The sequence below is a fragment of the Panthera uncia genome, assembly GCF_023721935.1.
Source record: "Panthera uncia isolate 11264 chromosome D3 unlocalized genomic scaffold, Puncia_PCG_1.0 HiC_scaffold_8, whole genome shotgun sequence".
In the NCBI taxonomy this organism is placed as follows: Eukaryota; Metazoa; Chordata; class Mammalia; order Carnivora; family Felidae; genus Panthera; species Panthera uncia.
In genome coordinates this window covers 76,068,550-76,083,337 of record NW_026057586.1, presented here as the reverse complement: position 1 = coordinate 76,083,337, position 14,788 = coordinate 76,068,550, and the positions used below count along the sequence as shown (strand labels likewise).

The 14,788-nt window shown below is 45.7% G+C and overlaps 2 long non-coding RNA genes across 2 annotated transcripts; one reads left to right on the top strand and one right to left on the bottom strand.

The window, feature by feature from the left end:
- Positions 1 to 6,474: 6,474 nt before the first annotated feature.
- LOC125914118 (uncharacterized) lies at positions 6,475 to 13,735 on the bottom strand. Its single transcript, XR_007455203.1, has 2 exons — positions 13,099 to 13,735; positions 6,475 to 6,878 (listed from the first exon to the last, which is right to left on the bottom strand). It is a non-coding gene; the product is annotated as an uncharacterized LOC125914118 (long non-coding RNA).
- LOC125914117 (uncharacterized) lies at positions 8,076 to 10,184 on the top strand. Its single transcript, XR_007455201.1, has 4 exons — positions 8,076 to 8,191; positions 9,469 to 9,537; positions 9,765 to 9,969; positions 10,056 to 10,184. It is a non-coding gene; the product is annotated as an uncharacterized LOC125914117 (long non-coding RNA).
- Positions 13,736 to 14,788: the final 1,053 nt, after the last annotated feature.

Below are 14,788 nucleotides of genomic sequence, written 5' to 3'. Positions count from 1 at the left end.
GTCCAGGAGTCGTGGCAGCCCCATTGGCCATAAGAGGTGGGCCCCTCTGGGAGAGGGGAAACCAGAGAATGGAAAATTACACAAAGAAGATATCATGTGAGCTCGTGGTTTGTTTGTTTTTTTTCTTTCAGACACTCTTGGAGCTAGAATTCCTCCCTTGACTGTTCAATTTTTTTTTTTTTAACGTTTATTTATTTTTGAGACAGAGAGAGACAGAGCATGAACGGGGGAGGGTCAGAGAGAGGGAGACACAGAATCGGAAACAGGCTCCAGGCTCCGAGCTGTCAGCACAGAGCCCTATGCGGGGCTCGAACTCACAGAATGCGAGATTATGACCTGAGCCGAAGTCGGCCGCTTAACCGACTGAGCCACCCGCGCCCCGACTATTCAATTTTTTAAAAATCTATGCATTCACATTTTTTTCTTTTTTTAATTTAAGGGCTCCATTGAGGTATAATATGCAATAAACAGTGCAGATTTAAAGAGTACAATTTGAGGGGCGCCTGGGTGGCTCAGTCGGTTAAGCATCCGACTTCGGCTCAGGTCATGATCTCGCGGTCAGTGAGTTGAGCCCCGCGTCCGGCTCTGGGCTGATGGCCAGCAGCCTGGAGCCTGCTTCCAGTTCTGTGTCTCCCTCTCTCTGCCCCTCCCCCATTCATGCTCTGTCTCTTTCTGTCTCAAAAATAAATAAACGTTAAAAAAAAATAAAAAAAAACAAAAAAATAAAGAGTACAATTTGATATTTTAATATATGTGTACACCAGTGAAATCATTACCACAATCAAGGTAAGAGCATTATCCATCACCCCCCAAGTTTCTTTCCACCTCTCTTAATCCTTCCCTCCCGCCCCTTGCCTTGGGCAATCACTGATCTGCTTTCTGTCACTAAAGATAAGCTTTATGTTTCCTGAATTTTATATAAAGAATCACACGGTATATACCTTTGTTTTTTTCATCTCACTTCTCCCATCCAGCATAATTATTTTGAGATTCATAGCTGTTATGTGTATTAACACGTCATTCCTTTCGATGGTTAAATACTGCACCATCATATGGATGTCTCAGTTTGCTTATCCATTCACCTGTTGATGGGCACTTGGGTTGGTTCCTGTTCAGGACTATTACAAATAAAGTTGCTTCAAGCATTATGTGCCGGTCTCTATATGGACATATGCTTTCATTTCTCTTAGGTAAATGCCTAGAAGTGCAAGAGCTGAATCGTAGAATAGGTATAATTTACTTTTTTTTTTTTTTAAGAATGCCCAACTTATTTCCAAAACAAGCTGTACTATATGACATTCCCACCAGCAGCAACATCTAAGAGTCACAATTCCTTCACTCCTTGTCAGGGCTTGGTGGGGTCAGTCGTTGGAATTTTAGCCATTGCAACGGTTGTGTAACGATATCTCATTGTTTTTTAGTTGGCTTTTTCCTAACGACTAGTGACGTCGAGCATATTTTGCTGAACATATTTGCCGGACCCATAGCTTCTTTGGTGGACTGTCTGTTCAAATACAGTCCTACACTTGTACAGCCTCTCTTTCTCTTCCCTTTGTCCCTCTGCGGAAGAGGACCCCTCCCCTCTGTGCCTACGCCGCCCATGTTATCTCTCCCACTTTGCAATCACGCACTTATGGCCCACCAGGTTGTCCCCGTGGGCCCCTGGAGACATCTCTGTCACTCTGCAGCCTGGACACTTGGAATTCAAAGTCCTTTGGCCTCAACACTGCTGTGTTTGAGGGACAAGGGAACTTCGGGTCCCCCTACTTCTCTGCCATGTTGGATCCCCTGCTCAAATAGTTTGTGCAGAGGCACCTGGGTAGCTCAGTCAGTTAAGCGTCCAACTCTTGGTTTTGGCTCAGGTCATGATCTCATGGTTCATGAGTTGGAGTCCTGAATCTGTGCCATGTTGACAGCGCAGAGCCTCCTTGGGATTCTCTCTCTCCCTCTCTCTCTCTCTCTGCCCCTTGCTCTCTGTCTGTCTCCAAAATAAATAAACTTAAAAGTAATAAAAATAATTTTAAAAATTAATTAAAAACTAGTCTGTCCATTTTTAAAATTGGATTATTTATTATTGAGTTTTGAGAGTTCTTTATATATTCTGGTTACAAATCCTGTATCAGATGTACTATTTGCAAATATTGTCTTCCAGTCTGTGGCTTGTCTTTTCCTTCTCTTAACAGTGTCTTTGAACAGCATGCAATGAACTGAATGTTTACGTCCCCCTAAAATTCATAGGTTGAAATCCTAACCACTGAGGTAATGGCATTGGAGGTGATGAAGTCATGAGGACAGAACCCTGATGAATGAGATTAGTGCCCTTCTAGAAGAGAGCCCAGAGAGCTCCCCCTCCCCTCCCACTGTGTGAGGACACAATGAGAAGGTCCAGTCTATGAAACAGGAAGCGGGTCCTCACCAGACACTGACTCTGTTGGCACCTTGATCTTGGACTTCCAGACTCCAGAACTGTGAGAAATCAATTTCTGTTGTTTATAAGTCCCCCAGTCTGTAGTATTTTGTTATGATATCCCCATCAGACTAAGCGCAGCAGATTTTAATTTTGATGAAGTCTAATTTGTTCATTTGTTTTTATAGACTATGCTTTTGATGTCATGTCTAAGAAACTTTTTGCTTAAACCAAGGTCACAAAAGTTTCCTCTTATATATTCTTCTAGAACAGAATTTCCCCACCTTCATGCTACGGACATGTTGGGCCAGATAATTCTTTGGTGTTATTAATAGGTCTTTGCTAAACTCACTTATTAATATAGTAGCGTTTTTGCAGATTCCATAGGATTTTCTACATAGATGACCCGGTTGTCTGCAAATGAAGATCATCGTTTCTTCTGCTCCAATTAGATTGTCTTTTATTTCTTTGTCTTGCCTTATTTCACTGGCAAGGACGTTGTTAAATAGAAAAGGTGATAGTAACATCCTTGTCTTGTTTCTGATATTAGGTGAAAGAATGCAGTCTTTTATTATTAAATATGCCAGCTGTGGGGATCCCACTTTACAGATAGATTTTTTTTTATGGGCAACATGTTCAGTCAAGGGCTAATTATTCCCCACCAGTGAGGCCAGACCCTTCTGCACTCTCTCCGGTGCCCTGAGATTCACGAGGTGTTCCATTCAGTCTGGTGGGAACCGTCACTGTCTCAGCCCAATGTGAACTCTCAGCACTGTTATCTCCGCTCCTTGCAGATGGTTCTTTTCCAGGCTTTGGGTAGTTACCTTGCACTCATGGGCTGATCAGTAACCCTCTCTCATCTCTGAAGTTCTCTGCGTGGCCTGTGTCTCTCCAGCACCTTAGCTAGGAACTCTCCCCACTACAGATTCCCCAGACTCTCAGCTCTGTCTTCTCAATTCTGGTCCATCGGGCTCCCCCTTCCCATCCTGCAGCCTGGAAACCCTGTCATGGCAGAACACCGGGGGCACACCTAGGGCTCACGTCACTTGTTTCCTGCCTCCCACAGGTCACTGTCCTTTGTTTCTTGAGCTCCAATAGCTGGAACATCATTGTAGCATATTTTGTACCATTTTGTTTGTCTGTCCCAGGCAGGAAGTTAAATCCCATCCCTGTGACTCCAGCCTCACTAGAAGCAGAAGGCTGCTCAATGGTTGAACTACTGAGTCCCAGGTCGTGTTGGACTCCCATCATCTGTTAACGAAAAGTGTTGTAATTATTACAGTTCTGTGGCTTGTCCGGTCTGGGGCAAATGGAGCCAGAGAGCCTGATCTTGCTCTGGATAAAAAGCCAGAAGGGTCAAGGGGGCAACGGTTATTGCTAATTATTCCAAAAGAAGGAATTGGAACAGACATTATCTGGGTGGTATTGAGAGGTAGTGACAGCTGCAGGATTTGAATTGAGAAAAGGCTTGGGCTTGAATTCCGATCCAGCTACACCTGAGGAAAATTACTTAAACTTCCCGACCTCCAGTTTCCTCACCTATGAGATGCAACTAACAGGAGTACCGAGCTTGTGAGGTTGCTTGAAGAGTCACGAGGATGATGCCTGTGAAGTTCGGTGCTTGGCATGTCGTGAACTCCGTGCCATGGGACAAAAAGTGGTGCTGTTAGTATTTAAAAAAAAAAAAATTTTTTTTAACGTTTATTTGTTTTTGAGACAGAGAGAGACAGAGCATGAACCGGGGAGGGGCAGAGAGAGAGGGAGACACAGAATCAGAAGCAGGCTCCAGGCTCTGAGCCATCAGCCCAGAGCTCGACGCGGGGCTTGAACTCACATACTGTGAGATCGTGACCTGAGCTGAAGTCGGAGGCTTAACCGACTGAGCCACCCAGGCGCCCCTAGTGCTGTTAGTATGATTAATGTGAGTGCTGTACTGCTCTAACTCCTCTGATGGCGATCCAATTGCGATGTTTGCCTCGTCCGCATCTATAGCTTGAATAAAGCCTCGGTCAGATCTCTGTATCGCAGGTCCTAGACCCCTGGCCACCCCCACCCCAACCACATTGTATGAGCTATGATGTCAGTCCAGAGATCATCGGGATCAACAATGGTTTAGTTTAGTTGGTCAAAGCAGAGCACGGAGACAAAGGATCTGGTTCCCATGTGGATATGTGGGCTCTGAATTATTCAAGTTCTTCGACTGGACGTTGTGCAGAAGATGCCTATCACTATGGCTGCCCAGCCACAGAGCCTCATAAAGGGAAATGCCTCTCCCCCCTCCCCTGGTTAAGACCCCGGGCAACCTTGATCTGCTGATTGGACCACACCTGATTAGACCTACTCCACCTGACCATATATATAGACTGGCTGGTGACACAGGGCCACAGCCTGCTGAAAAGCAGATGAGCGGGGCCACTGAACAGCCTCTCTCCTTGAAATGTGGACTAAGGTACATCCAGAGACTGAAATAGTCCGACGTTGGCCTTGAAATAGTGGGGTGGGTCTCTCCTAGGGAGGCTCTGATGGAGCAGGAGCAGGAAGAGGCTTTGAGGAAGCAGAACGATGGGTAAGCAGAAGGCACAGTGAGGGCAGAACACAGAGCAAAGAAGCCATGCTGGAACAGGACTCAGCTAGCTCCCAAAGTGGCTTCAATTCCCAAATGTCCTCATTCCATTTCTGGCTGCAATTCACACGTATCTCTTTTGGAAATAACTTTTTCTTTTCAGAACAGGGGGAAAAAAAAAAGTCAGAACAGAAAAAGCTCAGGAAAGAATGTAAAAATAACCCTCATTCTCATAGTGGCACTATATATATATATATATATATATATATATATATATATTTCCCCCTCCCCCCCATAAAACTGAGGTCATACTATCTGCTATCCTGTTGGGTTTCTCTTACCTAACAATGTGTCATAGACTTCTTGCCATTCGATACAAACTCTTCTCAGATGTGCTTTTAAATGATTTTATTCTAAGGATACGCCATCATTAATTTATGTAATTCCTTGTCAGTGACAATTAGTTTTTTCAAGGTTTTTTTTTTTTATCTTTTGCTTTTATAAATAATGTTGCAAAGAACACAGCTTGTAGTTAAATCTTCAAACACGTAAGTGATTATCCTCTTATAGTAAATGATTAGAAGGCTAATTGCTGGGTGAACAGGCATGCATATCTCTTAAATCTTTTGATAGGTATTGTTAACTTACACTCCAGGAAGTTTGCAAAAATTTATATTCCCACCAGTAGTATATGAATGTGTCTGATCCAAAGAATTTTTTTGATTGATTCTACCAGGTCTTGGAGACCATATCTCCACTGTCTGGCATGGTGTCTTGGTATACAGCAGGCGCTCAATACATGTTTGTTGACCCAAACGGAAGTCACCTGGAGTGACTGAAGAGTCTTCTTCTTTCTTCTGAGCTCAGTTGACGGCTGTTGTGTTCTTTGCAGGCATCACAACCCCTAACATAGTTCCCTGCAAGGTCTTCTCTGGGAAAAACACTTCTAATTTCCTCAGAGAACCACAGAACCCCTGGCTGGCAGCTGCAAGTCTGAGACCCTCCCATCTTGAGTCCATGACTTCCCAAGAGGGGAGCCTGTCCTTTCTTCTCTCTGAAACCCACTACCGAGTAGAGAAAGACAGAAGAAAATAAGACAGATGGAGGGCTCATTAAAACAATCAATTATTTTGATGCATTTGGACATGATAAAGTACACCAGGGCGTGTGGGTTTTAATAAGGCCTGTGCCGGGAGAGCAGCCGCGGGACCGAGAACGGCAGAGAATGAGACATTGCTTTCTAGAAGGCACCTACTGTGATAATGTTACCTGCGGTTTATGCCATGGCAGAGAATAGACACGGAATCAGAGAACGTTAAATCTGAGATAATGGGTTTTTTAATTGTTTTCAAATTTTGGATGAGCATTTTAATTGAGGTGGTTGGGAGGTTGATATAACTTTTGTATTTGATTATCTGGCAAAAGGAGAGGGGAAATGAAGACAAGTGGGGAAACGGAGGTAGCCCGTTTTTTAAAAAAAAAACACTCATAACACATAGCATGATAAATTCCATCTCTGTACAATCGTTTTTATTATACGTGGCAGAAACAAAATGATTTCTGTACATGATTAGTACCAAGATTAGAGAAATGTTAACAGCCTGGGGTTGTAAGTTAACCCTCTGCATGCCGGGAAGGGGAAATCTTCATTCTCTCAATCCATTTGTGTTAAGTGTTGAGAAGGATCTAGTATTTTGGAGGTGGCCGCTGTTGACAGATATGACACCAGGCACCTTCCATATTTTCTTTTTCCTTCTCTCACCAACTCGATGGGATGTTTTATTGTCCTTATTCCACGGATGAAGGAAATACAGCTCAGAAAGGGTAAGTGGCTTGCTGAAGGTCACACAGCAGAGAAGAGGAGGCCGGAGGCCTGACCCAAACCCAGTTGAAGCCAAGGTCAACACGCTATCAGAATAACAGAAGGGAGAGCCACAAATCTGGGTTCAGATCCCCCCCTCTAAGACCTCTGTGACTTTGGACTTTATTTACTCAACTTTCCTGAGCCCCCAATTTTATCTTCTATAAAACGGTAATAATAATATAAAATAATAATAGCACTTACCATCTGGGCTTTGGTTTTCATTTTGTTTCTGAGGATTTACTGAGGTAATGATTACTAAAGCACTTAGCGTGGTTCCCGGAATATGGCAAGTGCTCAATAAACATTAGCTGTTAGTATTAACAGGAATCCGCCTGTCTCTGTATAAAGCTTCTAACTATTTTCAAGGTCCTGTAGGGAAAAGCAGTTTCTGAAGGAGTCATTTCCAACCTCGGGGAGTTTACAGTCTGAGATGGTGGATCAGGATCCCCCAACTTCCAGGCAGTTCCAGTCTGCTGAGTGGACAGAAGCGACCAAACCTCTCTCTCCCAGCTTTCTAGGATGTCGAAGATTGTTTTTGTCAAAACATGCCTGTCCCTACCCTACCTCCACGAACTGCATGGATTTCAATTCTTTATTTTGGAACATATGATCCTTTTCCAGGGGACTCAAGGCTGGCTTACTCTAATGAGTGGCGGCTACAGATACAGACACAGCACGTCCAAGGGGGCAAATGCAAACATTCAATGTTGAATATTCTATTAGCAAATCATATTGTGCCATTTTGGATCTGGAGGGAAAATGGGTACTGTGGGGCTGGGGTCTTTAGGTTGCAAAGGAAAAGGGAGTCCTAGGGGACTTGAATGCACAAGAAATGGCCTCGGGCAAATCACTCAGCCTTTCTGAGCTTGTCAATTCACCTGTAAACTGGCTCCCAACACACCAGGCATCTCTCGCTTTCCCTTCTCTCTCTCCCTCCCTCTTTTTCTCTCTGCTGTCTTCCAGAATCTGTTTTGGCTGCACCCAGGGAAGCAGGATGAGCTTAGCTGGGGAGGAGGAGGGAGAAGATGGCCAGGGGTCTGGTCCCTGCCGGAACCTGAGGCCAGAAGCTGATGGAAACATTGATAAAAGTGTCCGTGCTATGTGAGCACAGGCAGAATGGCTGAAAAGCCCAGAGGCCTTTCTCCCCATCTCTGCGTGGCACACGGTGCCGTCCTAGCATCCCCAAGACCGCAAGCTTTGAGGTGCCTCCCTGGCACGGATGTTGGTGTTCTCACAATGAGCACATTGGGGGCGTGTCACCACACCGGGTGGCATTGGTGACGAAGGGCATGTGGAGCCAGAACAGAAGAGAACAGCCTGTGTTGAGTGAATCTGCCTTTCGGGCTTCTGGGCACAGGTAAGAGCTGGAGAACACGGCTCAGGGGCTTTCGATCCTGTGTGACTCCGCCGGGACTCACGTCAACCCAGGATGGGTATGGAATCCCACCACTGCTCCCGCGATCAGCCCCACTGTGGCCACCTGGTCTGAGCCACCAGCAGCCCCCTGCTTCCTCTTTTGCCCCACCCCCCCAGACTACTCTCGACACAGCAGCCAGATTTGTTAAAACCTAAGTCAGACGGAATGACTTCTCGGCGGCAGATTCTGCGGCGGATCAACATTTCATTCAGAATAAAAGCCAGAGTCCTTTCAGTGGCCACGAGGCCCACACATGTGCCTTTTCTGCCCCCACCTACCACCACTCTCCCCCTCACTCACTATGTTCCTGAACACTGGCTTTGTTTCTAGTCCCCAAACACACCACAGGGCCTTTGCACCTGCTTTTCTTCTCTTTCTGTTATACTCTTCTCCAAAATTTGCCCATGGCTCACTTTTTGCCTTTATAATAAGAAATACATACATTTGGTCTTCATCCTCATTTCTGGCACAGAGCTCCTAAGACCCTTGGAATTTCCTAAGTAATGAGAGTGATACAGGTAGCTTTTTTATGTTAATAAGGTGCCTTTTGGACCCCCACCTAAGGATGGGGGCTCGATGCCAGGAGAACCAACCGTGTGATTGAAGGGCTGGACTTTCAGTCCCACCCATGACCTCCAGAGAGGATAGGCCAATCGCCAATGGCCAAAGAGTTGATCAATCGTGCCTATGTAGTGAGGCCTCTATAAAAACCCAAAAGGAGAGGCTTCAGAAAACTGCCAGGTTGGTGAACATGTGGAGATTTAGGGAGAGTGGCATGCCCAGAAAGAGCATGCAAACTCCACACCCTCTCTCTATCCCTTGCCGTATGTTATCGCTTCCATCTGGCTATTCCTGCTTATTATATCTATAATAATCCAGTGGTCTAGTAAGTAAAATGTTTCTCTGAGCCACTCTAGCAAATTACTCAAACCCAAGGAGGGGGCCAGTCCGTTGGAAGTAAGGGGAACAATCTGGAGTCAAAAGAAGGGGTGGGGGGGGCAGTCTCATAGAACTAAACTTTTAACCTGTGGGATCTGATGCTACCTCATGATAGATAGTGTCACAACTGAGTTGAATTCTCAGATACCCTTTCTGCTGTGTCCCCAGTATCGAGAACAGTGCCTGCCATATGCTGGGTGCTTAGTAAATGTTTGTGGAATGAATAAATGAATGTATGAATGAATACAGAAAAGTGTGATCTTTTTTATCATCCACAGATTGATGAGGACTGACACATATGGGCTATGTGGCCTCATAGGGTCACCAGGAGCATCGGCTGGGCTAAGGTGTGTAAAATATCTAGCACATAGTAGACACTCTGTCAGTGGCAACTATAATTATTGTTATTGCCATTGTTGTTGTTGCATTGTCTCTCCTCCCCTCTCTGATCCTCTGTCTCCTCTGCACAATATTCCCACCCCCTTTTGTCCCCGATTTTGTTCTCAATGGGTCTCCTCTCCTCATTTATCAGCTCCTATCAGCCCCTCAATTTTCCTCTCTTGCTGCTACTCAGGGAAGCTGTCTAGCCCAGCGGGCCCCTGGGACCTCATTCTGTGTCTCCACTGGGTCTGCCTCGCTCCCTGGAAAAGCGAATCATCGTGAATCACTTCCTCCCTGGGCCAAAAACCCAAAGCATCCTTGACAACATGCACCGGTGCTGGCTACCGACAGACCTTTTCAGATGGGACAAGCCTCAAATCAATTTTCATTTCTTCCAGGTGAGAGAGAAGGGCTGTTTGGTGACCCGGGGGGCCTCTGTGAATCTCCAGCAAGAAATCACTCTGGTTTCTACTTTTCTGCTTAGGTGAGCCGCGGGCCTCTCTGCAAACTCGGATCTTTCTCCAAATGATTCACAGAAACAAATGCTCCCCGGAGGCAGAGGCGGGCCCACGCCTGTGTGCTGTGCTGGCATCCCGCAACATTATTAATTAAATTTGAGACAATATCAAAGTAGTGATAATAATCATTAAGGCTCATAAATACTAACCAGGTGCCAGGCCCTCGACTGGCTAATAGTAGTTTATTTAACCCTTAACACAACCCTTTGTGGGAGATACTCTCCCCACTTTATAGAGGAGGAAAATAAGGCACAGAGAGGTTCAGTAATTTTCCTAAGGTCACACAGCTCGTGAATGGAGAAGCCAGGATTTCGACTCAGGCAGTCTGGCTCCATTACCGAACACATACCATAGGGCCAGACACTGCTGGGTGCTGGGAATACAGAAAGGAACAACGGAAGACACAGTCTCTGCCTTCTCAGAGTTTATGGTCTACCAGAAGGCAGGGGCATTAAACCATGAAATGTATAGCTACAGGTTGCAATGAGGCCAGGAAAGGAAAAGAGTGTGACAATCCCTTTGGATTCCTCTTGGAATAAATGCTATCTTTAGAATTCACTTTCACCAGGGCCCACTGGTAGCTTTTAGTCCAGTAAAACCTGGGTTTAGAGAAGCCAAGTGGCTATTCTTTCTTGGGCACTAGGTAATAAATGGCATGATTTATATCCAAACTTCCTTCAATCATTCCATTTTCATCCCCTTTGACAGGTGGGAAACAGACTCAAAGAAGTCAAGGGACTTGCTCAAGGTTCTCTGCCAGCAACAGCCAGAGCCAGGACTGAACTCGGTGGAGTCCGATTCTTTCTTCCGCATTGTAGATCCAATTTCTCAACCTCAGCCCCATTGACGTCTTAGGCCACATAATTCTCCATTTGGGGGACTGTCCTATGCAACTATAGGATGTTGAGCAGCAACCCAGGCCTCCACCCAATAGATGTCAGTAGCGGGCCCTCTCCAGCTGTGACGGCTGAAGATGCCTCCGAACATTTCCCAGTGTGGGGGGTGAGGGATCAGTCCTGTTCGAAAGCCATGGCGATGGATGCCCACCCATCCCCATCCCCAGGCTGTCTTATTCATCTCTGACGACCTAACACCCAGCACGGTATCTGGCCCGTAACTGGTGCTCAACTAAAGTTTGTTAACTATAAGGAAGGAAGTGAGTGAGACAGGGAGAGGAAGAAAGGGACGGAAGGAGGGAAGTTCACCCAGTATGCGTACTACTGAAAGTCTGTAGATAAGTCAACCCAAATTGATTTTGTAACCCAAATTCTATTTGCAGTACCCTGGGGGAAAGACAAGGTTTTAGGGAATCTTGTGAGAAATTCTTACATAAAATGAGCAGTCTTTCTGTGACAGGATTCAGGGTACACATACAACCACGTGCACATGCACACACACACACACACACACACAAGTAAAACTCTTCTGCAGATTTGGCTTTTCTGCATGGTTTACCCAGAGAATACCACCCTTGGCTCAAAGTGGGACGAACCAAGCTACTGTTGCTCTTTTCCATGGGAATTCAATTACACATTTGGCAAAACACCCCAGGGCTCCTCCAAACTCCTTCACAGAACAGTATTTATCAGCGATTGACTGTTATTATGACCAAGAGGGTCCCAGCTGGCTTTTCACCACTCAGTTTCTCCCACTTTCAGCCTTGTGGGATAGGGCTGACAATACCATAATCTCAGCTCAGAATTTCCCTGGCCTCAAGGACAGCTTTTCTGTTTGTATGTTTCAATCAACAGAAGCTCCAGTGTTTCCAGGACAGATGTTTCCTGTCTGTACTCTCTGTGTCCTGAGCACAAAGGCCCGTTAAGGCTGCACTGTTGGACAAGCCTTTCAATCAAAGTTTTTATTCCTGGATATGAGTGATGGACAACAGGAAAGGGAGTTCTGGATGTGAAATCCAGGCAGGAGAGAATTGTGCAACCAGCCGTCTTCTGCGTGCTTCCAAATGAGACCAAGATATGTCCTTGTATTGGGCGCCTGATGACGAGCAGGGCATATGGGAACCACTTACATCCAACCTTCAACACTCAGAAGTGGAGTGACTATGAGATCACGGAAAATGAGTATATATTGGCCTCTGCCCCTGGCTCCTGACACAAGGGTCCCAAAACCATTGCGATTTCCTAAGTGCTAACAGCACCAGGAGCATCTTTTGCTCTAATAAGGTGACTCTGGATGGGCTCCTGGATGGCGGCTGGTCCCCAGAAAGCCCAAGCCATGATTAGAAGCTTAGAATTTTTAGCCCCAACCCCTCATTGTCTAGCAAAGGGACAGGATCTGGAAATGGAGTCGATGATCAATCATTAACTGCGTGCCTGGGTGAGGAAGCCTCCAAAAAATCCCATGGGGCTTGGGGAGCTTCCAGGTTGGAAGGATGGGTTTCCAGACGTGAACCTATCACACACTGGGGTGATGCAACTCAACCCCACAGGAACAGAAGTTCCTGTGCTTAGAACGCTCGCCTCCTCGCCCTGCGTCTCTCTTCATCTGGCTTTTCATGTAGCACCCTTTATCATGTCCTTTCATGAGCTGGTAAACGTGTTTCCCCAAGTTCGGGGAGCCGCTCTAGCAACTTAATCGCACCTGAGGAGGGGGACATGGGAACTTCCTATTTACAGCCAAGCCCAACAGAGATCGTGGGTAACCTGGGGACCTACTATTTGTGGTCAGCATCTGAAGTAGGTTGGGGACAGTCTCCTGGGACTGTACCTTTAACCTGTGGCATCTGACACCAAATCTAGGTAGTTGTGTTACAATTGAGTTAAATCCCAGACACCCCACCAGTGTCATAGAGAAATGCTTGACATGGGGAAAAACCTCCACACATTTGGTGACCAACAGTGTCTGAGGTGAAGTGCTCTGTGTGGGTAGTAAAAGAAACACACAGGAGGCACAAACCGGGTTTGTCTTAAGGAAGTGATTTTGGAGGAGCTATTATAGGTCTCTGGGTCACAGTGCCACCATTTGCAAAATAGAGGTGCTAATATTACCTACCTTATAGGTATCTAGATGTCTTGTTAGCCAGTTCCAGGCACTGTAGGCATAAGCGATTGTTGCGGAGAAGAATTGGAATCCTGGACAAAGCAGTGTGGCTGGGGAGGGGGAAGTGGTAGGCAGTCACAGTGATTTGATTTGGGACATAAGAATTCACTTGTGCCACCTTAAACCTGAGTCAACTTGACTTAGAAGTTTAGAAGGGTGTGGGGCCTTCAACAAAATACCTGAAACTTGCATTCATACTACTTCCCATGACAACGCTGGAATTCCTATGCACTCAAGACAATGCCAAGTAGCAGATCACTTCCTTGACTATCTGGCGCTTGGGCTCTATGTTCCGAATGGGCACGGACAGGAAGTTCCTGGCTCAGAATGATGGTCACCAGTTTTCCAGTGTTGTTTTTAAGAGCAGAGCTAGTAGAGAACTGTGAAGGATAGTTGGATAATTCTTCAGGTTTCTAGAGAAGCCTGGTGTTTATGGCATCAGATGTGAGACCAAAACCTGAATTTGTATCTTAGTCCTAAAAGTCAGAGTCTGTGTGACTTTGGATGCACCTCCCAACCTCTCCGAGCTACCGTGTAATGGATACTTTGTTTTGTTTCTCCAGATCACTTCTCCCTTTTCCACCAAAGCATTCAGCATCTTTTTGTGAGTAACTTCACCCCCACTATCTTCAGCTCTGTTGTTTCCAATGAGATTGATCCCACTCTCAGCTCTACGGTGGGCCCTGATTGGCTTGAGTCAATGAGCGCATACTACCTGTCCACCTACTATGATCGACTGATGCATAGACCTCTGACCCAGTTCCCACCAATAGGACATGAGCAGAGGTGTTCTGAGGGTTGGGGGGCAGACGAGTGCTCTGCCCTGCAGGAGACTTACCAGAAGAACTCATTTGTGTCCCTTTTGGGCATTGCCATGTGAGGATATGAGAATAAGAGGCTGCAATGAATCAACTTGAGAAAGAAGCCAGCAAGGCAGCAAAGAGACTCATCCAGAAAAAATCCAGAGCCTCAATGACAGCATGAGTCCCTGGATCAAACCATTCTTGAATCAGACTATCCCAGGGCAATTCAGTTATATGAGCCAGCCATCTTCCCATCCCCACTCCCCAATGTCTTTCTTCCCCAAGCTAGTGTAGGTTGGACTTTTCTGTTGCCTGCAACCACAATATTCCCAACTGGTACACTCTGTTTTCTCTGCCTTACTCCCTCCCCAAATTTCTGGAAGAACAAAATAAGATAATAAGGTATGTGAAAATGACAGGTAAACTGTAAAGCCCTAGTACCAATGAGATGTGACGAAAATCAGAATAATTAATGACCCTGCCTCAAGGACTTCCTAGCCCAGGATAATCCAATTTGCCGCAGATGTGGAATATTTCCTTCCATTACTCTGAAATATATTAGTTTCATTATGTTGAAATTATTAGATCACACATTGATAATGGTGTTTAATGGGGCTAACAGTATTATTCTCCCGTAAACAGAAATGTATATAACAGAAATTAACAATTCTGTTAAGGCTTCTTCTATTCACGGTTACTAACCACAGCCCAGCTCTTATCAGTGTGAGTCCACTCTGTGTAGAGTCTGCATGAAAACGGACACCCCATCCCCAAGGAGAGAAACATGAAGCCTCCGCTTTTGCATCAACTGCCAGTTCGCAGCCTTGTCTGAACAAGAC